Genomic DNA, 27356 nt, shown 5'->3' with positions numbered 1-27356 from the left:
CTTATTCCTGTCAACATCTCGATAGCCTGAACGTAGTCAGACTCAGAGCGGAGAGGTTATAGGTACCTTTCGAGTTAGAGTAGACCGACTCTCTCGGAAAAGGTCCTTGGAAAGTGAACTAGGAAGTATGTGACCTCTGTGAATCCAGGATCCTGAAGGCCAACATGGGGCGATCAGCGTCATTGTCGCTCCCTGTGACGTCATAAATCCTCTTATTACATTTCCTAAGCGATTGAAAAAAGGGGAAAAGAGACTAAATATCCATCCCCGTTCAATATCATAGGATGGCGTTTAAAGGAACCGATCCCGGATCGAGAATAAGGGAGCAGAGAAGAAGAAGCCTCTTCGTCCTCAACATATCGAAGAGAAGAATGAAAGGGCGTCCCTAAAGTCTCCACAACTCTCAACTTACTTCTAAAGAAAGATTCCACTCGGAAGTCAATAGTTGCTGCCGTCGATCGAGACGATTCGTACGGACTTTTGCAATCCGGTAACGAACCTCTAGAGGATCGTTACATTCTACGCCTGTTGTTATAATAGGCTTTCTCGTAAACTCGAACAGGGACCGAGAGAAGATACTTCTTAAGATATGAGAGAGCTGTGGAATATCAGAGTTGATGTGGACCACTGGTTCCCAAAACTCGTTACGAGGACTGGAGGGACTACCGAATCGCTTTTACTTCTTTCAGATTAAGATCCAGGACATCTGAAACCCTATCCGATGTCCGGCACCTTCTTTTCTATCACCTCAGGTGATAAACGCACTGAGAGATGTTCAGAATCATTCCTAGATCTTGAATAATATTTCAGTTTCCCGGTAGGAAAAAACTGTGGTCTGAATTGCAGTCTATTCGGGGAAACAAACTTCTTCAGGAAGGAAATGGTCCCCAGCAAGCTCATCCATTCCTCCCCAGAGTATGTTTACTTCCCTAATAAGGCTGCGCTTTGCCTAAGCAGGAGAGCATATAAAAGTGCAATGTTGCGGTAGACTCGTAGTTCTATACCGTGCGGTAACGAGCACCGAAAGGATTAAGAGATAACTCTGTTGAACATAGTAAGGCAAAACGAATGCAACGTTTATTCATTCACGTAAGAAATCCCCTCAATCTTAGGCTAAAGTCCGTGATTGTAGGGCAGAGTTACAGTTAGTCAGTCAATCCCGCAGGAGAGACGTAACCGCCAGCACAGAGATACGGTTAGTCAGTCAATCCCGCAGGAGAGAGGAGTAACCTACGGCGCATGACAGCGCCCCGATCTGTTAACTGGCTCGGTTGGAACTGGAAGACAGACAGCGTGACAGCAGCAGCCAGCAGCTTACGAACGTCGTCTCTTAACTTTATGTCTGGGTTGCCAGCTACCCTATTCTACGAAGAAATAGGTCGTTATTTTTTTGAGCCGAAAGACTCTCAAGCTGGTATATTTAAGCGAAACAGAAAACGCTAAATATATAGATGCGTTTGTGTCGTCAGAACACTACCATACAACGGTAAAAGATAAATCGGAAACTCCTGGAAGGCTGCAGGGAGTAACGATTAAATGTCCTTAAAATAGACAATAGACCTCTCGGTTGCCATCCGAAGAGGTAACTACAGCAAGCGTATATGACTGAACAACCAGAAGTAAAATAACGCAAGGCAAAATATGAAATTATATCACAATAAAGTTTGTTCATACTTACCTGGCAGACATACATATAGCTGAATTCGGAAATACAGCTACATACATATCTGACAGGCAAGTTTCATGAACAAAACTTAAGAGAATCGAAGCAGTCAGCTCAAGCTTCTTATGTTACTGGACATAAGCGTTCATTGACGTAGTCTACAAGTCTATTTCTTGTACGAGTCTGCGAATGACGAATGAGAGCTCTTCCGAATCTTGTCAATAAGAGCTTATTCGCTTACGCAATATCAAGTTAATGAGATGTTTGTCAATGAGAACTAACCCATTTACGGGACAAAGAGATATTTTGTCAATGAGGGGATACCCACTTACTTGACAAAACGAAAGTATATTGTCAATGGGGGAAAGTCACTGAATTGACAAAACGTAATCCAGGGAGTCAAGCATTTAATTTTTCCGATTTCCCGTCTCAAACGAGGAAGGGGCAAGAATCCCTGTTAAGAGACTGGGCTTACGGCAGGTAGAACGACGATGTTCAATTCGGCAGCGTAGTCCCGACTAGAAACTAACAAAATTTATCATCTGAAAAACCCTTTCAGATGGGCTAAAAAGCTTGCAAAATTATCCTGGGAAGAGGAAGAAACTCTCCAACCAGCTTCCTCTCCCGTATCACAACTAATGCCTGCTAAAGCTTAAAATTTATTGGCAGTATGGCAAAGGAAGTCCTGTCTTGCGCTTTCCTGAAGAGCGTCCTTTTGATGAGTGCCTTTGCAAGAATCCCACTGAACGTGCCGAGAGTCCTGACGTGCAGGACATCGAGCCTTACATAACCCGTAACTGCCTTATCGCAAAGTCTTGACTGCGGTAGTGGCAACTTAAATTTATTGGCAGAATGGCAAAGGTTGCGGTAGAGCAAACGAGATCTTCCCTTGAGCTTTCCTTAACTCCATCCACCTATGCGAAAAGCAATATTAATTGACAGAGACCTCTTGAATTCACGAAACCCGATGTCTTGCTGGGTTTCGAAGAAGAAGTTGTCTGTTCACTTTAAACTTCCTCCGAAGCACTGCCTACTTCACATTCTTTGCAGGTGAGGTAGAAGGTATCACCGGAGGTAGAGATAAACTTCTTTAGGCCCATATCTGAAACAAGAGCTTGAAGAGTTCAACAGAAACGTTCAGCCAGGCGACACACCTGGCGTGCGCTGGTGCACGCTCAGCGTCCACTGGAGCGCGCTCGGCGTCCACTGGAGCGCGCTCGGCGTCCACTGGAGCGCGCTCGGCGTCCACTGGCGCGCACTTGGCGTCCACTGGCGCGCACTTGGCGTGCACCCGCGCGCGCCTGGAGTCCATCCGAGCGTCCCGGGCGTCCGCTCTCAAAAGCTTCCTGCTACTATGACTTCTCTTACGTATTTCTCGGTGGAAAGACGGACACGAGTTCAGGCGACGTTCGCCTTCTTACTTCTCACTGAAACGCATAACGAGAGAGAGAGAGAGGACGTGAAGCGTCCTCTTCTATAAAGCTTCTATTTAGAGGGCGCGAGTCCTTCCGAAAGCTCCAAACCCTGCATGGGGAGGACGCTTCGGAGGACGAGAAGCAATCTTTCAGGATTCGTGCACGCGCACGCACTTTGGCAGTCTGGGGATTTTCATCAGAAACTGCCGAAGGCACGCCAGATCGGTGGGGGTTCCTTGTAACCCTCCTTAGGCTTTCGACATGCTCCCTCCCCGGGTCCTGGGAGTCAAGCAGAGGTCCCGGCCTAGAGGCGAAACGAGGCCGATCTGACGCACCCTCCACTACACAAGGGGTATCACTGCACTTCTGCACTTCACTTTTACTCTCTAAAGCAAGCACTTTCGATTCTAAGATACGAATCGAAAGAGTATCAGAGAAAGGGCAATTCCTCTACAGACACTGCTTAGGGCCCGAAGGCAACACTGCAGGGTTAGGAGTAACAATTACAGAAGTAGCACTTCACAGCAATGAAGGAGAGCGAGCACCTCTCGTAGACATATTCATAGCCCGTAGGCCATACTACAGGGTTAGGCAAAATAAAGTCTACAGGAAGGTTAGCAGGTTCACTACCCTGACTTTTGTTACTGATTAATTGCGTACATACGAATCATACGTCTTCCTTACGGAATAGACAAAGTCTCACACTCCTTACATGACAAATCTCGACAAAGAAGCAAGACCCATACCCCTTGTACATACCAAGTGCGGATCTACCGAAGCTTTCGGTAGCCACACCCTATCTTTGCAGACAACCCCGTCTGAAACTAGCCTAACTAGATTCAGATATTTTATGCAAAAATGAATCAAATTCAAATCAATGTAAGATAGCGTATGCCTAGCCACAAATCCCACAAATCCAAGTAAATAAATCAAAAGACAATTAGGATACTTAGCGGCAATGAAGTTTCCAAAATCCTAAGACGGAGGTACTGAAAACAGGTGTTTTCAGCACCAGCGACAGAAAAATTATGAATAGAAAATGGGAATGGTTCCTGATACCCGCCTCCCAGCGGCGGAATGGGTACTAACCACCTGGCCGACCACTGCGTGTGTCGGAAGTTTTTAAAATTCTGTCGGACTTCAGAAAATACAGCTATATATATATCTGACAGGTAAGTTTCATGAACAAACTTACTTTTAATGCTCTGGGTGCATCAAAAACTATGTAAACTACATTATTATTGCATTTTTCATCAAAAAATCTTAAAATATTGATTATTTTGCATTTCTGGAGTCATATTTCTTCTGTCAGATTGGTGTCGTAGGCGCCATAACCCTGGAACATGCGTCGTAAACCTGGAAATAATTTCTGATGAACATAATTGAAAAGCGCTGTAACCTCGGAACGCCGTAAGCCGAACCCGTCATAAGTCGGGGACTGCCTGTAGTATTTTGTTTCAATGTATCAGTCAGATCCTGAAGGAAATGCAAGAATTGGAAAAATTCACTTAAGAGTATAATCTACTGTGACAAGTAACCAGATCTCCATCTCATGGTTTCCTGGATGGAGGACTTACAATACGGTACACCGGTCATGAAATCAGTTCCTTGGTCATACAAAGTGTTGAATACATTTCACCCCAAAGTTTATTCTCACAGGTCACTGCTAACAACTTCCAGCAGATTCAAACTTTTAAAATGATAGTACCTACTGAAATGTTTGAGTACCTGGTACCCTGAATAAAGTTGCATATCTGTCAATATATATATATATTAATGTACAATACTGTACTGTGTATATAATTTCATTATCACAGAAAATGTTACACGTGATGTTTGTGGATAGCCAAATATCCAGGTGTTTCAACTTTCCTTACAATATATTCTGACCAAACTCACAAGGTAAATGGACTAGTATCACATTTCTAGATCTTGCGTCTCAATGGTTGGTAACACACAGTTACAGGTAGTCCCTGGTTATCGGCTGGGGTTCCATTCCCGGGGGTGTGTCAATAAGCAAAAACCACCATTAACCAAAACTTGGCAATTTATGTCGTCATACTGGCGCTTATGGCACCGATAACCGGAACTCGGCCCACTATGGCGCTAGATAACTGGGGACTGCCTGTGCTGTTTTTGAGACAAGTGACTTGCATCATTGCCTATATTCATGTCTGACCCAACTGTCTCACTGCTTAGTTGACTTGTGGGCAAACATGACTTCAAACATGTTTTTCCAAACCCGTGAGTAAGGGAATTTTCTTATGGTTGTGAATAACTGTTCAATTGCAAACAAGATCATTCAATAGTTCCTTCACTACTATGGGTGACAGCAAGGTGGCGTTGACACAAGCTCGATTCCAAATCTTTCTACTACCTTCCGTAATCCTGATGTTGCAAATCTTAAAGACTGTCGCCTAGTAACTCGACTTTTAAATAATTTTGGCAATAAAGTGTCAATGAAAAGTTTTCACTTAACTATTAACACAAGTTCCCGTCACCCAATCTGAGAAATGGTCACCTACAACCTAACTTCTGATATTGCCAGATATTTTTCTTGGAAAAAACAATTATTGTCACAAACTCCAGTGAATAATTGGTTTGAATGTTCACAGTAAGTGGCATTACATTTTGAATGCCAATCTAGTCGCTTCCAACACAAGGGGCATAAGTATATGGTTACATCACATTCCACTTAACAAAATAAGAGTATTGAAACATGAAAATCTTGTTCTGAAAAAATATTCCATATTACAGATTATGATAAAAACAAACTCAAGGACAACACATAGTAGCATAATGAAAAGACTCCTTATCAATTCTCAATCATTAAAGATAAAAGTACCTCATTGACTGTAGACAATTTATCTATATAATGTTCATGTTGAGTGATTAAAAATGATATTGTAATGATACAATTAAGTTTGTTCATACTTACCTGGCAGATATATATATAGCTGATAATTTCCGACACCGACAGAATTTAAAACTTACGACACACGTAGTGGGAGTCAGGTGGTTAGTACCCATTCCCGCCGCTGGGAGGCGGGTATCAGGAATCATTCCCATTTTCTATTCATAATTTTTTATTTCCACTGTCTCCTGAGGGGAGGTGGGCGGGTAATTAATTATATATATCTGCCAGGTAAGTATGAACAAACTTAATTGTATCATTACAATATCATTTTGTTCATGCAACTTACCTGTCAGATATATATATAGCTGAATCCCACCTTTGGTGGTGGGAGAGACAGAATAGAGGATTTAGGAAACACATATGTGCAGATAATTGATATCTTGATTCCTTACCTGTTAGCATAGCTGGCTTCGTGATTACTGCCACGTAAGTCTGCTTGTGCTACTAGAGTTGCCAGCAAGGTAGAGACCTATGAAGCTGGTGCACTCCAGATGATCTGTCAACAGGGGCGAGACCACGACGTGACTAGACCATGGACCATACTAATGAGGGCAACGAGACAAAAATACCACCACCTGGCTTAGTTTACCAAGGTATCCCACTTAACTAAGCTAATGGAAGGGAGACCCGCCCCAGGCGGTCACCCCACAACCATAAACACAAATTAAAAACCCCCCTAATCCCTAAAGGATAGGATGAGTGTTACCTCCTGCCCCCAAAAAACAGTGTCTGCAGCAATGTATGGTCCCGAGGGAGAAGCAATTTTCGTATGTCACTTTCACCTCCCGCAGGTAGTGTGAAGCGAACACCGAATTGCTTCTCCAAAATGTGGCATTCAAAATATCTTTGAGAGCCATATTTTTGTGAAAGGCTACCGAAGTAGCAATAGCTCTCACCTCGTGAGCTTTTACTTTCAGAAGCTTTAAATCACTGTCACTACACTTATTATGCGCTTCTTGAATCGTATTCCTGATGAAGAACGCCAGTGCGTTTTTCGACATAGGAAGATCAGGTTTCCTCACTGAACACCACAAATTGTCCGATGAACCTCTGCAAGCTTTAGTTCTCTGCAGATAGAACTTTAGAGCCCTGACAGGACACAGGAATCTCTCACGTTCGTTTCCAACTATATCTGACAACCCTTTGATTTCAAAGTCCTCGGCCACGGGTTGAAGGATTCTCGTTCTTTGCTAAGAACATGGGACTTAAAGAACACACCGCACTACTTTCTGAAAGCCAATCTGCTTGCTAATGGCCTGAATTTCGCTAACCCTCTTCGCCGTCGCCAGAGCGGTTAGGAAGATCGTTTTCTTCGTCAGATTCCTGATAGAAACTGAATGAAGCGGTTCGAAGTTACTCGACATCAAATATTTGAGTACCACATCCAAGTTCCACGAGGGTACTTTAGGCTGGACTACCTTCCTAGTCTCGAACGATCTAATGAGATCATGAATGTCTTTATTATTAGACAAATCGAGTCCTCTGTGTCTAAAGACTACAGAAAGCACGCTCCTGTAGCCTTTAATAGTTGGAACAGCCAACTTCACTTCCTCTCTCAGATGAAGAAGGAAGTCAGCTATCTGGCTCACCAGGATCTGAAGACAGCCCACTTCGATTGGTACATAGCGATTGAGGAGGGCCTCCTTGCGGTGGCAATCGCCTTCGCCACAGGTCTTGAAAAACCCCTCGCTCTGGCCAACTTCTTGATAGTCTGAACGCAGTCAGACTCAGAGCGGGGAGGTTTTTGTGGTACCTCTCGAAGTGGGGCTGTCTGAGTAGATCTTTCCTTAAGGGCAGAGTCCTCGGAAAGTCTACCAGGAAGGACATCACCTCTGTGAACCAGTCGGCTGCCGGCCAGAAGGGGGCGATGAGTGTCATCCTCGCTCCTTCCGATGCCGCAAACTTCCTCATCACTTCCCCGAGGATCTTGAGCGGGGGAAAAGCGTATATGTCTAGACCCGACCAACTCCAAAGTAGGGCGTCTACTGCGACTGCTCCCGGGTCCAGAACTGGAGAGCAATAGAGTTGAAGTCTTCTCGTCCTGGACGTTGCGAAGACATCCACCTGTGGACAGCCCCACAGGTTCCACAGCGACTGGCAAACCTCTTGGTGAAGGGTCCACTCTGTCAGCAACAGCTGTCCTCGACGACTGAGAAGGTCCGCTCGAACATTCTGTACTCCTGACACGAACCTTGTCAGGATCGTGACTTCTTGCTCTTTCGCCCATAAAAGGAGTTCCTTTGCGATGGCAAACAGAGAAGGCGAGTGAGTTCCCCCTTGATTTCTTAGGTATGCCAGCGCTGTGGTGTTGTCCGAATTGATCTGAACGACTTTGCCGGATACTTCTTCCTGGAAAAACCTGAGATCCAGATAAATGGCTGACAGCTCTTTCAGATTGATGTGCCAGGACACCTGTTCCCCTCTCCAGTGCCCGACACTTCTTTCTCCTATAAGTGTTGCTCCCCAACCCGTGGACGACGCGTCGGAAAACAACACTAGGTCGGGGTTCCGAAGTTTGAGGGAGAGCCCTTCCGCGAGCTTCCGAGGATCTGACCACCAACTTAGGTGATCCTTCACCTCTCTCGTTAAACACAAGATCGCCTCCAGATCTTGCTTGTTCTTCCAACTGTTGGCTAGGAAGAATTGAAGAGGTCTGAGGTGCAGCCTTCCCAGAGAAACAAACTTCTCCAGTGAGGAAATGGTCCCCAGCAAACTCATCCATTCCCTCACCGAGCATGTTTCCTTCCCCAGAAAGGTCGCCACTTTCTCCAAGCATTGAAGTTGTCGCCCCTGGGACGGAAAAGCCCGAAAAGCCACTGAGTCCATCTGAATCCCCAGATAGACTAAAGATTGAGACGGAGTCAAATGCGACTTTTCGAGGTTTACCAGAAGCCCCAGGGACTTTGCTAACGTCATGGTCGTGTGCAGGTCCTCCAGACACCGTTTCCCGCGATGAAGCTCGAATAAGCCAGTCGTCTAGGTAGAGAGAGATCCGTATATTCTCCAAATGAAGCAGCCTTGCCACGTTCTTCATTAGAATGGTGAAAAAACCATCGGCGCTGTGGTCAGACCGAAGCAAAGTGCCCTGAATTGGAATACCTTCCCCTTCAGGACAAATCGCAGGTATTTCCTTGATTGGGGATGGATGGGGACGTGAAAATACGCGTCTTGGAGGTCTAGTGAGACCATCCAATCCCCCGGTCTCAAAGCTGACAGCACCGACTGAGTCGTCTCCATCTTGAATTTCTTCTTTATCACGAAGAGATTTAGGCTGCTGACATCGAGGACGGGTCGCCACCCCCCCGAATGTTTCGGCACCAGGAACAGGCGGTTGTAAAACCCTGGCGATTCCAGGTCGAAGACCTGTTCCACCGCTTGCTTCTCGATCATTTGTTCCAGCAGATCGAAAAGCACTTTCTGCTTCTCTCCTCAATAAGAGGGAGACAAATCCTTTGGAGGATAGCGGGGTGACTTCAAGAACGGGATCCTGTACCCTTTCCTCACGACATCCAGCGACCAAGGGTCGGCATCTCTCTCTTCCCAGGCTTTCGCGAATCGAAGAAGCCTGGCTCCTACCGGCGTCTGAAGGACTTCCGAATCACTTCCTACTCTTTGACGGAGCAGGGTTTTTCCTCTGGAAGAGCCTCTTCCTCGGGAGGCTGCTTTCGAGGAAGGTCCAGCACGAAAGGGCTTCGATTTCTTGGCAAACGAAGCTCCAGAAGATGAAGCAGCTGCTGGCCTTCTAGAAGACTGAGCCAGAAGATCTTGCGTTGCCTTTTCCTGAAGGCTTGAAGCTATGTCCTTAACCATAGCCTGGGGGAAGAGATGGTCTGAGAAAGGAGCGAAAAGCAAGTCCGCCTTTTGCGTTGGAGAGACGGATTTGGCCGTGAAGTTACAAAAGAGCGCTCTCTTCTTGAGATCCCCGAGCTAAAGTGCGTAGCCAACTCCTCAGAACCATCCCTGACGGCCTTGTCCATACAAGACAAAGAACGCCTGGACAGCTCCCCCAGACTAACTAGTATCAGAACTCCAATGGCTTGACCTGGCATCTAAAACTCCAAGACACCAGTCGAGAAAGTTGAAGACCTCTAGAGTCCTGAAGAGGCCTTTTAGGTGGTGAAAGTCGAACTCGTTATGGGTCCAAGTGACTTTTGATGAAGACAGAAGGGCTCTTCTGGAGGCGTCTCGATGCTCCCGAAGTCACCTTGAGCAGAGGCTGGTAGTTTAACGCCTATGTCTCCTGTCTCATACCACATGCCTCCTTTACCGCAGAGTCTTGAAGGCGGTAAAGCTAAAGAGGACTTTCCTGACGCTTTCCTCTTCTCCATCCACTCATGGACTTTCCGGAACGCTTGCTTCGTGGAAAGCGACTTCTTCATTTTAATGAAACCCGATGTCTTCGTTGCCTTAAAAGAAGAAAATTGAGAAGGAGGAGTACGAGGGGCTTCCGGTTGAAAAGTTTCTCCGAACTCCGACTGTAGAAGACGCATCAAAACTTTATAGTCCGATGAGACAGTAGCTGGTTGCTGTTCTTCCTCTGCTTCTACTAAATCATCGCTAACTCCTTCCTCAGAAACTGGAGAAGTAGGAGGAAACTCTGAAGAAAACTGACGAACAGGCAGGGTTCCTTCATCCACCTGAACTTGCATTGGTGAAGAACTGGTGTCTACCAGCGCGCGTTTGGCGTCCGAATCCGCACGTTTGGCGCCGACAGGTGCGCGCTCGACATCTACTAACACACGCTTGGCGTCCACTGGCGCGCACCGAGCGTCCACTAGTGCACGCTTGGCTTCCACTGGTGCGCGCCGAGCGTCAGTCAGCGAGCGGCTGCCGCTCACTGGTGCACGTTTATCAACAACAGGTGCGCGTTTGGCGGCACCTGAAGCGCGCTCCACTTGCACAGAAGCGCGCTCAGCGTCCATCACTCGCTTGCGAACATACGAAGACTTGCGAGCGGGAGATATTTCATCCTGAGAGCGAGAAGCGAACTTCTCACCTCCTCTAGAGAGCTGCTGGGGAGCAGAACGAACTCTAGAGGGAGACTCGAACGAAGAGAGAGGCGAGCGAGGAGAAAGAGCGGGTCTTGACTTCTTCACAGGAAGCTTCTCATCCTTCCTACGACGCGGAAGAGACCCTCTAGCAGCAAGAGCGTCCTGAAGTTGCTGCTGCAGTGACTGAATCATTCTCTTGTTTGGCGAATCTTCCTGCTCCGGGGAGGGACTGATCCTGTGAGCAGGAGAGCGCGAGGGGACGCCTCCCTCCTCCTCCCAGGTACTGCCTCTTCCCGAGCTCTGGAGCGACTGTATCGCTCGTACGAGCTAACTGAATCCAAGTCCGAAGACTCTCTACGCCTTTTCTGCGGCGGAAAAGCAGCGAACGCACTGTCAGGCGAAGATCGCAAAAGCAAAAGGAGGAGAAATAGGACGTGAAGCGTCAACATTACGCGCCGTCCTTTTCAGCGGACGTGAAGCACCTTGAGAACTCCACCCTTTACGTGGGGATGAAGCCTCCGATGACGAAAAACACTCCTTGAGGAGACGTGCACGCGCACGCTCCCTGGCAGTCTGGGGATTTTCATCAGTAACTGCCGAAGGCACGTCAGATCGGTGGGGGTTCCTTGTAACCCTCCTTCGGCTTTCGACATTGCTCCCTCCCCAGGTCCTGGGAGTCAAGCAGAGTGCCAGGGCCCTAGAGGCGAAACGAGGCCCCGATCTGACGCACCCTCCACTACACAAGGGGTATCACTGCACTTTTGCACGTCACTTTTGCTCTCAAGAGCCAACACTTTCGATTCTAGATTACGAATCGACTCCAAATATTAAGATAAAGTATTACTCTCTACAGCACTGCTTCAGGGCCCGGAGGCAAAACTACAGGGTTAGGAGCATTAACAGAATGGAGGGTTAACAGGAGAAACATTAATTTCTTGCACGCCTGAAACACTCCTGGAGGAAGACCTCCTTAACCTATCCTTTTCAAGTTTCCTAAGATAGGTCTCATACGCCTTCCACTCAGAATCTGTTAGTCTTTCGCACTCCTTGCAACGGCTTTCATACACACATTCATGCTCCCTGCAACTCTTACATACCGTATGTGGGTCTACTGAAGCTTTCAGTAGCTACCTCTACAATCCAGTTCTAGAGCAGAACCTAGCGCTAGCTGTACTAGACCCTGACATATTATTCCAAGAAAAGTCCAAACCAAAATCAAATCAATCCACTAATAACGTGTGCCTAGCCACCGATCCAATCAATTAATCCAAAAAAGAACCAAAAGGGATACTCAAGTAGCAAAAAGTTTCCAAATCCAGACGGAGGTGCTGTAAACAGATGTTCACAACACGGCGACAGAAAAATTATGAATAGAAAATGGGAATGATTCCTGATACCCGCCTCCCAGCGGCGGGGAATGGGTACTAACCACCTGACTCCCACTACGTGTGTCGTAAGTTTTAAATTCTGTCGGTGTCGGAAATTATCAGCTATATATATATCTGACAGGTAAGTTGCATGAACAAATTGACATTCACTCACAGGATAATCTTTCAAGATATACTTTTGATACGCTAATCTCTTGCCGATTATCGTTAGAGACTCCCAAGACGTTTTCTCAGTAAGTTGTGAAAACTTGAGCGAAGTTTTAATAGAAGAAGTTGGGACAGCAAGGTGGGAAGAGACCACAGGGAACAGATCGAGACTAAGAAGTAAAAAGCGTTGCAGCTGAAGGAATGCTGCAAGGAACATTTGGTACCATCTACAATACACCAAAAAAATGAAACTGTAGGTAGTGCCTCTATGGAGAATTTTTGGATGAGAATTTTGTGGTTTGATTCTGGTCTGATTGTTGACGTACAGTACAATGAGAAACTTGGGGACTCCTCTTCCTTCTCATTATGAAAATGAAAGCAATTATTTAGTAGTTTCTAATAAGATCTTACATCAAGTATAGAATTCAGGACTACTACTATAATATTTCTCCAGCAAAACCTTACGTATTATATTGCTGGTCAGAACCCTGTAACAGATGTTCTTCCTACTTTTGACAAAACAAATATTCCACAAAAATCCAACAATGAAAGTTAAGTCTATAAGAAAGCTGGTTTTTATTGACAACAATGAACTCACATTCATTGCTTTCATCTCCTAGATTAAGCTGCTCTGGAAGACGAGTTCTGCAATTCATTAGCCACAATCATAGCAACGACTGATCTAAGCGCAACACTAACCTTCAATCCATTGTCGAACAAAGTACTACAAAACTTCTGTTCGCAAATAAACAAGTTCAGGTTGATCACTCTGGTCATCTGGTTCATAAATAGCGTGGTCAACCTCTGGTTGTCCTGGTAACTGATAACTCTAATCTCCTGCCATTCTCACTCTCTTGGTAAGTTTCTACTTACAAACATTTAACCTGTTGGTTTATAAAACTCACAATGAGTCAATTACCCATCAACAGTCAGTCCCAAACTCAGACATAAGGGGGTGGTTGAATTTGTCAGTAAGGGCACACAAAACTCATAGTAAAAAGAGATACAGTACCAAACTCAATGAAATCTCCAAATGAAAGGGGTCCCCAGCAACAAGCAGCCGTTGAGTAGGGAGGAAACGCAAAGCAAGTTCAGTGACAAAGAGCACAGCAAATGTTGGAAAAAGTGTGGGAAAGAGGAAAAGTGGGATGGTGCAGATGACGGCAAGATGGAACGTGAAAATTCGTTGTATTTAGGAGGTTAGGTATGAGGGCAGAAGGGCCTCCCTTCCCCCCCCCCCCCCCCCACCAATAGACAGAATACGTATGGTAACAAAGATGTACAAAGGCACAACAAGAGAGACTGGAATACTGAAAGTTGTGATAGAAATGAGAAATGTAAATAAATAAAATGGTTAATGACGCTAAAATAATCCTTGGGAAGAGGGAGTGTAGTGTTGTTAGTACTATACACACTACCAACCAACATGCAAACCAGAAGAAAAAGTTTGGAATGTATTACCAAAAACAACTGTGAACTAGAAAAGCGAGACCTTATGGGCATAATGGAACAAGACTGGTCATGGGCTATGATGCAAGGATACAGCACTGAAGACAGATGCCATGGGAGAAAATACAAGCAAGCCCCTCACAGCTAAGGAATAAAGTTGCCAAAGACAATGTCTAGAAAAACCTATACGTATACAGTATCAATGAATGTCACGGGAGCGGCAAAGCCGCAACACAGGCTGAAATTTATGATGATGGAAAGTATGCACGAGACACCAATAGAAAGGTTTGTACGGTTGAACCATGCAAGACGTGGCTAACGTGACACAGACTACTGCATGCTGAACTAAGAGTCAAGATACTACTGATGGTGAGAACACAAAAGAGAGTTAAAAGCATAGGTTATGGAAACTGGCTATAAAGAAAAGCTGTCAGTCTTTAGTGAAACCAGAGAGGGCATGCATATAAACTGTGTGCTGTGGCATCTGCACAGTGAGATGCTGAAATAAGATGGAAAATGGTCAAAGGAGGAGAATAGTCTTCAAGCTCTGGTAGAGGACGTGAGGGAAAACAGAGAGGGTGGCCATCTGGCAGGTGACAAAAGCAAAGAAGATAATATGGGTGAACTGGAATCCAAATCTTAGCCAAGCAGGGGGAAAGAAAAAAGAAATTCTTATTCTAAAGGAGGAAAGGACAAGAAGTGATAAGATACTACATAAAGGGGGCAAAGTTTATGAAACAAAATATGGGAGAAATTAAAGTTGAAATGAACTGAATGGTGAAATTATGTAAGTTGTGAACCCCCAAAAATATGAAATGAATTGGTTGCATCTATCAAACTTGCCGTAGAAGCAGAAAAAATCCAAGAATGCCTTTCTTAAATGTATTTCCTTTCTTAAATGTATTTATCATTGAAGAGGAATTCAGGCTGACATATAGTGAGAAAACTGACTTTTGAGCAGGCATGTTGACATTACATCACTGATCAGATCAGCTTATAGCATTCAAATGGAAACAAACAATTTGCTCTTCAATGTATTTGAGGCATTCAGAATTTGCCAGCCCAAACAATTTAGATCAAGAATTCAACAAAATCAGGGAGACAGAAGTCCTGGATGAGGAGCTTAAAAATAGGAAACCACAACCTTTTCACCTTTGTTCATATAAAACAAGTAGTAACTGATGCCATAACATCTTAGCCTTCCATGTCTCCTTGATTCTGTAAATATTTCAATCATGTTACATGTCTCTGATGTTAATAGCATTATAAAAATAAGACTTAATAAACAACTTTAGAAATACACTATGCAATATCCTGTGCGAACAGGAAAAACATCTCGCACACTGTTTATGCACATACAAAATTATTCACAAAGAAGAAAATGGTCAAAATCAAACCGTAGACAGAAGCAATGAATTTAACAAGCAAAATATTTTGGTTGGCAGTAATTCAGCAGGCAAAATATCATTTATTTAATGTTGGATGTTCACTGTATATCCAGTTATTTTGTCATCAAGGGTGAGTAAGTGACTTCTTGAAGGAGGATTGTACCAAGGAAAACCACACATTTTCTGACATATTCATCCTTTCATTGCTGAATCAAGGATGAGCCCCTTGGCGACATCAGCCACTTCATACCCTTAAGTAGAATTGTCGAAATTATGTCATCTGTCCCTACATACAAACACTGTGCCACTCCTGTCTTGCATTCAATATATCTCTTCCTAAATACAAAATTACTGACAATCCAACATTTTTTCCACCTTCTGTAATCAACACTTTTTTGGTATTCAAATCCTCCTCCCTCCGACCACTTCTAAGTAAATACCTCACCAATCTATCATCCTTCAGTATCTCTTGTTAACTGGGACTTATATTATCTCTTTTTACATACAATCTTTTACCAGTCTCTGCAGCTGCTTGTCTATCTGTGTTGAATGTAACACCACCATACCTTATGATCTGATGTGTGGTTCCCCCAGATCTCTCTGGGATCCCCTTTTATTAAAAATTCCTCTTCCAATTTCTAACAATATTCCCCACTTCTGCTGATGTGCGTCAACTCCACCAAATTTGGTCCTTAGCTCAGTTATCTTACCTCTTGCCACGCATTCTTGCTATCCTCTCCACCACAGGCTAAGGTTATCTACCTAAGGAACTTCAGTGTACACTACATTGAGAGTGTCTGCTCTAACAGCTCTTGGAGCAGGATGAAACGAGGCAATTGCCTCTTGTTTGTCAATGAGGAAGGAACAGATTACCAACCACCCTATAAGCTCCTGATCAGTAAGACTATGCATCATTTGTTTTTTGTAAACCTCAAACCTTCCATCATAAGGTCATTAAACTTCATACTTACCACTTCCTCTTCAATTTCCTCCAAACACCACTCTGCTTTGGTGCTCTGACTTCCCAACAGCCTGACATGAGCTTTTACCTTTGACTTTCCATGGATGATAGCCGTGACATATGTTCCCTCTTCTGCTGTAACTTTCATTCTAACCTTTACTTTGACTGCCTCAAAACAATAGGTTTCCTCTTACTGAGAATTCTGGTCCTTTGCTAATATAAAGTTCTTAACAATTTACGTAATTCAACTTTTCTACTATATTACATCTTGTTTTAGTGAAAAGTCCATACCCTTTGGCTCTTACTTTCAAGTAACCTGTTCTCTTGGCAGCTCCAATCTCTCTGGTCCATTTCTACCCATCTAATCATTCGCTTACTCTTCAAGTCTCCCTGGTACACCTTTTCTACCCCTGTCAAATCAAAGGATACTTTAAATATTCTGTGTTCATAAGGTGGAAAGGATTTTGGCATCTTGCAAGACTGCCAGGGCATTTGACCCTGATTATACTCCTGTCGGAACTGCACCACTAAAAAATGCAAGTTCTCTCTGTTACCAATATTGACTAGATTACATCTTTCACAAACTAAGGGTGCCTCCTCTTCACCTAACAGCTGAGTTGAATAGATTATTCATCAATTCCTTCTTAAGGGATTTTGACGGAGGAAAAATTTATTTCTGGGCATGACCTGTGTCGCCCAGTGAAATGTATCCTTGATCCTCATTCTAAGGCATAAATATTGCTATATATACAGAGAAAAAAGAGAACAATAGTGCCAGAATATCTGGCTTACTCACCTTTTAATAAAGGGCAATGATTAAAATAAAAAATTGAAAATAAAAATAAAATAAAATAAAATAAATAAATATTATAAAAATAAAAATATAATAAATAAGAAATAAAAAATAAATAAAGAATAACTAAATAAATAAAAAAAATAACTAAATAAATAAATAAATAATAATGAATAAATAAATAAAAATAAATAAATAAATAAATAAATGAAAATGAAAATAATATATATATATAATAAATAAAAAATCAAAAATTAAAATAAATAATTAAATAAATAAAAATAATAAATAAATAAATAAATATATAAATAAAAATTAATGGATTAATAAAAACAAATAAATAAATAAATGACATAATAAATAAAATAAATAAATAAAAATTAATAAATAAATAAAAAAATAAAAAATAAAATAAAAATAAATATATTACATAAATAATAAATAAAATAAACAAAATAAATAAAATTAAAATAAAAAAAAAAAAAAATAAAAAAAAAAAAAAAATAAATAAAATAAATAAATAGATATAAAAATAAAATAAAAAAATAAGTAAAAATAAAATGAATAAATAAATAAAAAATAAATACTAAATAATAAAAATAAATAAAAAAACAAAAACCAAAAATAAATTTTTAAAAATAAATGAATGAAAAATTAATAAATAATAAATAAAAATAAATAAAAAAAGATAAATAGATAAATAAAGATAAATAAGAATAATAAAAATAAATAAATAAATAAAAATAAACAAATAAATAAATAAAAATAAAAAAATAAATAAATAAATATAAATAATAAAAATAATTAAAAATAAATGACCTGTGTCGCCCAGTGAAATGTATCCTTGATCCTCATTTCTAAGGCATAATTATTGCTATATATACCAGAGAAAAAAGAGAAACAATAGTGCCAGAATATTCTGGCTCGCTCACCTTTTAATAAAGGTGTCGGTATAGTAAAAGAGCGATTGGAAACCACTACCAGAGGTCCCTTGCCAATTAGCTTCCTTCTCCGCCAAAATCCCCGGTCCAACAGAGGAGCCGAACCAAAGCCCACCCCGCTACCCGCTACTACTACAGTGAGTGTCTCTGGCGCCATTCCTTTCGATAGCATCGTTAGCGTCAAACGCATTTTTGTTCTGTGCTGTGCTTTTCGTTCTCATTTGGAACTTTTCCTGATCCAGATGGGTCAAGCTTCTTGCAGCCAAATTTTCTTGGCTTACTGTTGGGGAGGAGTAAGGCAATGTTACAGTAGCCTTTCAGCTTGTAAACTGAGGCCATGGTAATGCTATTTTTAGCTGCCAAAGGAAGCACAACTCTTCTGACTTTGTATAATTAAAATCAGGACTTTAAGGAGTATGTGAATTTGTGGACTTTTTCCAACCCGCCTTGAAACAGGGCAAGCAAACGGGAATCAAACTATTGTGAACAGGTAGGGAGGGAAAATGGTGAAGATATGTACAAGCTATACTTCCTTAACAAAGGCATTTGCCAAGTCTAGCCATTTTGCTGTTTAGTCTTGAAACTCTAACAGATGCAAGATCATCCATATGAGATCTGTCTGAGTGTCTTTTCATAGAAAATGCATCAAATCATTATCATCTACGACCCATACAAAAATGTCGCTATCCTCAATTCTTTGCGTCGGCTTTTCCCTTCGTGGGGTCCGACATAAAAGAAGTTCTCTCCTGCTCTACTGTCTAAGCTCCCACCAGGTCAGGTGTTCGTCTTTGCCCTTTTTTCAATGATTTCCTTCCTTCTGGTCTTTTATCTTGCTACTTCCATATTTATGGCTTTTCTTATCAACTGTTCCTCATCTCTAACCATCTCAACTGTGCAACAAAATAATTATTTCTCTGAATCACTTATAAACCTTTTCCTCCAACCATAACACAATTTCATACATAGATGTGTTCTGTTTACAGCAGAGATCAAATGAACATGATAAAAACCAGAATAAATTCACTAGTGCAATAAGCAAGTGCAACATTTACACTTGTAGACTCCTTGGCATGGTGTCCATTGTGAGTGAAGCCTGACCAGGTCAACTCACTGACTACAAGAAGAACTATACCCGTCTCTCAGGTGCTTCCTTCTAATCAGAGTAGTACACAGCCGATGTCCTCCCAGTACAGTAAACTCTCACTAGTCTTGAAATACTTAGAAATCGTCACACTTGCAATCGTCCAGTGATTTTTTATGATCAAGTTAAATTAAAGTAGTACTCGTCTTTGAAAAAGAGACCGGAATACACCATTTCTACCCGAGGAAATTGAGACAGATGCCTCTAAAAATTGTACGGAGCTGCTAATTTTGGATGGATTTTGCTTTGAAACGCATCTTTCTGGCAATCAACATACGTACCCATATTGATATTGTACCATTAACAAACAATACCTTATAAAGAGACTTGAACTCTACTTTTTTAAAACAAAAGGTACAGAAAAATAAGGGGTAATCAATCATAACCTTTCAAAATTGCCAGTAGTGAAACTCTAACATTCAATGAATGATTGATGCACCTGAGTGAATGAAACAAGCATAACTGGTTAGATAGTCCAAGGCATTTCAAAGGGTCATTTTAGAACTTCCAAACTGAGATTTTGTAATAATTTTTTTCAAATCCAGGGTCAACAAAATGCTTACCACTGAGAAAAATGACTGACTTGGTGCCGAAGCCTGATGAAAAATAATTCAGATAGAGTATTACTGCTTACCAGATCCCATGAACTGTCCATGACGTCATATTTGGGAAAATGTTGCACGACGAGTGAGGATTGTGAGACAGGTGACTGATGCAACTGTGATGGGGCCATTTGTTGAGTAAATATCAGTACATCCCACTCAACATTTTTGTACCAAGATGACCTGAAAATGAATTTATGATACTTTATAACCATGTACATAAGCATAATTCAGATAAGTAGAATAATATATTTAGAATAAAAATAATTTTGATGCTTTGTACCATACGAACCAGTAGTTTAGATTTCACCTTTCACTTATGGAGAAAGATGAAAGCATCAGGTGCAGAGTGTACAGAGCTAGAACTAATGCCATACATGCATGCACTCCCTGGTTATCGGCGGACTCGGTTATCAGCGATCCGGTTTTACGGAGCATGTCAAGCGCCATAAAATCAGCGATTTATGGCCGCATAATGGGCCGGGTTCCAGTTATCGGCTCCTTATGGTGGACCATAAAGCACCGTAACATACCTAACAGAGGCACTGATAACCGGATACTGGCACCATAAGTGCCATCATGCCGCCATAAATCACCGAATTTCAGTTAATGGTGGTTTTCGCTTATCAGCACCCCTCCGAGAACGGATCCCCTGCCGATAACCGGGGACTGCCTGTATACTGTATTACAGGTCTTTAGTTCTACTACTGATGCAACAGTCTTTTGGAGGTTACTGAATTTTACACAGAAATATGCAAATACAGAATCTATTTGAAGAGGTCACTGTTTGGTTATTTAAAAAAATCGGGACCACTTCAGTGCAAAAACTATGTATACTATTACATACCTGCCATGCACTAGCAAGGCGGTTGAAGGAGAACTATGGCTAAAAACGCAAGCTTCATGGTAAGGGGCCGAATCTGGAACCTCTGAAAGGTAATCATGAAAATTAAAATATAATTACAATACACACAATGAATGACAGGACATAAAACTCATTATCTAAAACTATAATATCTTTTAAGTACCATAAATGCAAGCTTTTATTTTACTTATGTTACATAACCTGGGACATTCTTTTATTAGCTGTCTGTTGCAAAAGTCTTGGTTTTGATTTCTGATGAGTCTCTCTCATTAGCTAGAACCCAACATAAGTAAAAACACTTATGTTGGGTTTCAACATACAAACATGTGCATGGTAATGATCAGAATGATAAATTAAATGAAGAAGCTTCATTAAATTTACTTGCAAGGAGTTACCAAATCTTGTGCAATGCCACCATGCCCGGAATAATTTTTCTTTTTGAAACAAATATATAGCAGGAATGATGTAATATAGTATGGGAGAAAAAAATGTGAGCTAACTTTGGTAACTACTTATGGGAGGATGGGTACAAGCCAAGATGATGGGAGATAACCCCATGCTGATTACGATAAGCCATACCCGTCTTAACATGGCTTCTTAAAGACAGGTGAAGGTAAGCCCTCATTGCCTAAAAGGCTTTTATCAATTGAATGACCATGTCTCAGTAACTTCAGAAATCGACTTCTCTCTTGTGGAAAATATATTCGTGACAAGATTCCCAGAGAAATAGAATTGTATTATCCCAGTAGCATTTGTAAATATAGATACAGTGGACCTCCCTTATTCATGGGGGATGCATTCCAGAACCACCACAAATAGTAGCTAGAATCTGCAAATACTAGAACCCCTATATAAATCTTAAGAATTGACCTATTTTGTTTGTTTCAAACTCAAGAAAAACTCACTAAAATGCTTCTATTTGTTTTTTTTAATAGTTTTATTACAAAAAGTGCATTGAATCATGAAATTGATATGAAAATACAGTAATTTGTGGATATTTCTCATAGAAAAATACAGCGAATACACGAATAATGAGTAGATATGGTCCATAGAGAAATCCTTGAATACACGAGTCCATAAATCTCGAGAATGCGAATATGGGGGTCCACTGTAATTCAGATAATGATACTAGTGAAAATCTGATAAGATTATTTTTGATATGTTCTCTCTCATACAAAAAGTAGCCGAACTATGGCATTTTAGATTTATTATACATAGGTATTTAGCACTATGGGTAAATTTCACAAAGTAGGTTAATGATAATTAAAACTACAATCTAAATGTTTACCTAATAGTTTTTGAAGTGTATCACATGATTTTGAACATAAGTTACATTGAAAAGTTTTGGTAACTCATACCCACTCTATATTCGTCAATTTCTGCATGGAATTCAGCAACTACTGATAGAGAAAGATGTACAGTGCTCTCTCGTATTTGCATTCTCAGCAAAAGTGGACTCCTGTTGTTGCAGATTTCTCTATGGGCCATATCTACCTATCATTCGCTGGAATTTTGGGTATTTGCTGTATTTTTCTATGAAAAATATCCACAAATTACTGTATTTTCATATTAATTTCATGGTTAAATGCACTTCTTGTAATAAAACTAAAAAAAAAAAAGGTATAAGCATTTTTAGTGGGTTTTTTCTTGAGTTTGAACTAATAAAATGATATTGTTATTTGGGGTTTTACAATAAAGTTTTGTACATACTTACCTGGCAGACTATACTTAGCTTACGTCTCTGACGTCACGACAGAATTCAAAACTCGCGGCTAACGCGACAGGTAGGTCAGGTGATCTACCTTACCGCCGCTGGGGTGGGAGGCGGGGTAAGAACCATCATACCTTTCTTGCCAGATTTTTCTCTCTTATACCTGTCTCCTGAGGGGAGGCTGGGCGGGCCATCAATCGTATAGTCTGCCAGGTAAAGTATGTACAAAACTTATTGTAAAATAACAATATCATTTTGTTACATGAACTTTCCTGTCAGACATATACTTAGCTGATTGACACCCTTGTGGAGGGTACAAGACAGAAAATAACAAAGAAAAGGTAAACAACACCTGTTGTAGGATAAACATAACCTTGGTTCTTACCTGTTTAGGCTGAAGACTTCATAGATACTGTCTATTAGTCTGCATAGCCATAAGAGCTACAGCGAGGGCGTGACCTACAGCTGAAAAGACTCTTTGGTCTTACTAACGGGACTTGATATCCGCTTACTTAGTAGAATCCAAGTCGGATCATGTCAATGGGGGTTCGCCCTCTTCTATGGACAGAACCTGTCACTACCAACGCAGGGAGCTTCAAACCAAAATCCGATCACCTAACCAAACTAACGTTATTAGCATTACGAAAACGAAAAAAAGATGCCTACCTGCACATTTTCATACAACCATATGAACTCAATTACCAAAAAAAAAAACAAGGGAAAAAAAACTACTAAGGATATGTTCCAGCTCCCTGCCCCAGCACCGAATCCGCCGATACGTACGGGCCTAACGCAAGCACTCGTCATACGTAATACTGACGTTCTTTTAGGTAGTGGTTGGCGAATACTGAATTACATCTCCAGAATGTAGTTTTCATCAGATTCTGAAGAGACATATTCTTCTTAAAGGCCAAGGAAGTGGCTATTGCTCTCACTTCATGAGCCTTGACTTTTAAGAGCTTGAAATGTTCTTCATCACAAGATCTATGTGCTTCTTTCACAACACTTCTAATGAAGAAAGACAGCGCATTTTTCGAACAATGGTCTGCTGCGGGGTCCTTTACAGAGCACCATAGTCTGTCCCTCAATGCCCTTAAGGGGTTTTCTTCTTCTGAAGGTAGTATTTTAAACTCCTAACAGGGCAAAGAGTTCTTTCAGGTTTTCTTCCCCAATACTAGGGCAGACAAAACCACGAACCTCAAAGTTCCTTGGCCAAGGATTTGAGGGGGTTCTCATTTTTTGCTAAAAACGAAGGAAGGAAGGAACAAACCACAGAATCTCCTTTGAAACCTACCCTTCCTTCTAGGGCATGAATCTCACTAACCCTTTTAGCAGATGCTAAAGCCATGAGAAAGAGAGCTTTCCTCGTGGAGATCTTTGAAGGAGGCTAAATGTGGTGGTTCAAACCTAGTGGCCTCAGGAAACGAAGAAACCACATCCAGATTCCAACTTGGAACTTCGTTCGAAGTTTTCTTTGGAAGATTCAAAAAGATCTTAATAGATCATGAAGATCTTTGTTATTCGAAAGATCTAAATTTCCTATGTCTGAACACCGCAGCCAGCATGCTACGGTATCCTTTGATAGTAGATACTGCCAAACCGCATTTTTTCTCTGAGGAAAACTAGGAAATCTGCTATCTGAGTCACAGAGGTACTGGAAGAGGAAAACTTCTGGTTCCTGCACCAACGGCGAAAGACGTCCCACTTCGACTGGTAGACTTTAAGGGTCGAAGGTCTTCTAGCTGAGGCGATAGCCTTAGCGCTTTTGTCGAAAACCCCTTCGCGTCTGACAAGACTTTGACAGTCGAAAGCCAGTCAGATTGAGAGCGGGGAGGTTTCTGTGATACCTGTCAAAGTGTTGAGCAAATCTTGTCTTTGTGGAAGTGCTCTTGGAAAGTCACCAACCATTCCAGTACCTCTGTGAACCAATCTTGGGCGGGCCAGAACGGAGCTACTAGCGTCATTCTTGTCCTCTCCGAGATAGCAAATTTCTTGAGGGTTTGTCCTAGTACTTTGAGGGGGAAAGGCGTATACGTCTAGCCCTGTCCAATCTAGGAGAAACGCATCCACTGAAACTGCTCCTGGGTCTGAGATCGGGGGAGCAATAAAGTTCGATTCTTGCGTTCTTTGCTGTTGCAAAGAGATCGATGTGAGGTCTGCCCCATCTTCTCCACAGGTCCTGGCATACTTCTGAGTGGAGGGTCCACTCGGAAGGCAGGAGTTGATTCTTCCTGCTCAGGAGATCGGCCCCTGACGTTCCTTTCTCCCTGTACGAATCTGGTGAGAAGACTGATCTTCCTCGTTTGAGACCACAGCAGAAGATCCCTTGCGGTGTTTCGTACAGGGAGAAGGAGTGCGTCCCCCCTGTTTCTTGATGTACGCCAAGGCTGTTGTGTTGTCCCGAATTGACCTGCACTACTGCATTCTGGAGCGGGGGTTGGCGAAGGCTTTCAATTGCCATCCAGACTGCCATCAAAATCTTTCTGTTGATGTGCCAGGACACCTGATCCCCCTTCCAGGTGCCTGACACTTCTCTTGTCCCGAGTGTCGCTCCCCAACCTGCCTCCGATGCGTCGGAAAACAACACATGGTTGGGGTTTCGGCATGTAGAGAGACATTCCTTCCACAAATCGAAGTGGGTCGTTCCACCACCGAAGGTCTCTCTTGATTTCTCTTGAGATCTTGAAGGAGAACTCCAGATCTAGGGAGAGACGCCTCCAGTTCTGGTATAGGAAGAACTGTAGAGGCCTGAGATGCAACCTTCCTAGAGAAACGAATTGCTCCAGCGAGGAGAGTGTCCCCAGCAGACTCATCCACTCCCTCGCTGTGCATGCATCTTTCTCTAGGAAGGTCGTTATTTTCTCGTAGCAACGAGCTATCTCTCTGGCGACGGAAAAGCCCGAAAAGCCAGAGAAGCTATCCGAATCCCAGATAGATCCTCTCTTGACTGGGGATTAATTGAGACTTCTGGAAGTTCACCAGAAGTTCCCAGCGAACTTGCCAATGTAAGGGTCTTTTGAAGGTCCTCCAGACATCTTTCTTGAGACTCTGCTCTGATTAGCCAGTCGTCGAGATAAAGCGACACCCTCATCCCTCCAAATGTAGCCACTGCGCCACGTTTTTCATTAACCCCGTGAAAACTTGGGGTGCAGTGATAGGCCGAAGCACAAGGCCTTGAATTGGAAGATGTTTCCTCCCATCATGAATCGTAGATACTTCCGTGAAGAAGGATGGATCGGCACATGAAAGTAAGCGTCCTGAAGGTCTAGAGACACCATCCAGTCCCCTCCCCCGGACGAAGAGCGCTAACACTGAGGAAGTTGTCTCCATGGCGAACTTCCTCTTTCCACAAAGACGTTCAGGGCGCTTACATCCAACACCGGTCTCCATCCTCCTGAGTTCTTCGGAACTAGGAAAAGTCTGTTGTAAAAGCCCGCAGAGCGGGGATCTTTCACTAGTTCTATAGCTCCTTCTCTAGCATGAGATCTACTGCTAGAGAAAGGGCTTGATTCATGATGGGGTCCTTGTACTTGGCTACCAACTCCCTCGGAGTTGTCGTCAATGGTGGTCTTGACGAGAAGGGAATGAGGTATCCTTTGCTGACAATCGATAGGGACCAATTGGTCCGCCCCTTTGTGGGGCCCAGACGTCGCAAAATTTCAGTAGTCTGGCACCACTGATGTCTGGAGTCCTTGACCGCTATTTCTTCCCTCTGACTGACTTAGAGAAGGTTTTACCTCTCTTAAAAGGTCTAGTCCCTCTGGTTGCAGAACCTCTGACAGCGGGTCCTCCTCGAAAGGGCTCCTGTCTCAGAGGAGTCTCTTCTTGGTCTTGGGTTGGAAGACAGAGCGAGGTTTCCCTGGCCGCCTGGGCTTAACATGTCCTGAGTAGCCTTAGCTGAAAGGGCACTCGAGACATCTGGGATAATTTTCTTGGGGAACAGAAGAGGAGAGAGTTGAGCATACAAGAGCGATGCCCTTTGTGCATGAGACACTGCCTTCGTGAGAAACGAACAGTAGACCGACGTTTCTTAAGCACTCCAGCTCCAAACAGTGAGGAGACTTCACTCGATCCGTCTCTCACTGCTTTATCCATGCAAGTGAGTACACAGTTAAGATCTTCAGGAGACAGAGCATCTGGGGTCTTGGTCTTATTAGCCAGCACACCTAAAGACCAATCAAGGAAGTTGAAAACTTCCAGGACTCGGAAACATTCCCTTCAGTAAGTGGTCCAGTTCGTTCATTCCCCACGTAGTCTTGGCGGACAAGAGGGCGGAACGACGAGCAGCATCCACTAATGAGGAGAAGTCCGAGTCCGCAGACGAAGGGAGAGCGAGGCCTAAAGGTTTCTCCCGATTCGTACCAGAATCCCAATCTGCGTCAGTTTTAGACGGAGGGAAAGAAAAAAAAACCGTCTTCCCTTTCTCTTCCTTCGAAAAAGGAGCCATTCCCCAAAAAAACCTCTCAGCGCCTTCTTCATGGAAAACAGTAGGTTTCATCCTTACACAAGACGAAACCTTCGACGTCTTCGAAGTGGAGAATAACGAAAGAGGAGAAGGGGGAGCCACAGGAGAAAGGATATCTCCAAACTCTTGCAGGAGTAACTCTGTTAGTTCTTATAGGAGGAAACTGAGGCGGTCTTTTGGTCCTTCTTCTATCTGAGGGGTCCTGTTCCTCCTGAGCCGAAAGAGCCCTCCTGATCCTTAGAGGCGCGACTATCCTTAAAGGAGTCTCTAGAGGCAGTTGACGTATACGTCTTGGAGACAATGCTTCAGGCAAGTGTCTACTTGCAACATCCTTCTTGTCTGGAGGAGTGCGTTTTCCCAGATCCTTGAAGCCTAAAAGGAGTCAGGCGGCGTCAGGTGCAGAGCGCCTGTTTGAAGAAGAAAATCTATCAGCTCTTGGCGCCTATGGCCAAGGAGAGCGGCTACCAGGCGAACTGCGCCTGCCATACGAAAAACAAGCCTACCAGGCTCTTGGCGCCT

General features: G+C 42.8%; 1 protein-coding gene across 1 annotated transcript in view; it reads right to left on the bottom strand.

Moving 5' to 3' along the window:
- Positions 1 to 27356, bottom strand: part of LOC135199346 (ribonuclease Oy-like) — an 80098-nt gene that overhangs the window by 36088 nt on the left and 16654 nt on the right.

Source organism: Macrobrachium nipponense, chromosome 25 (assembly GCF_015104395.2).
Source record: "Macrobrachium nipponense isolate FS-2020 chromosome 25, ASM1510439v2, whole genome shotgun sequence".
Classification (NCBI taxonomy): domain Eukaryota; kingdom Metazoa; phylum Arthropoda; class Malacostraca; order Decapoda; family Palaemonidae; genus Macrobrachium; species Macrobrachium nipponense.
This window is presented reverse-complemented; position numbering and strand designations above follow the sequence as displayed.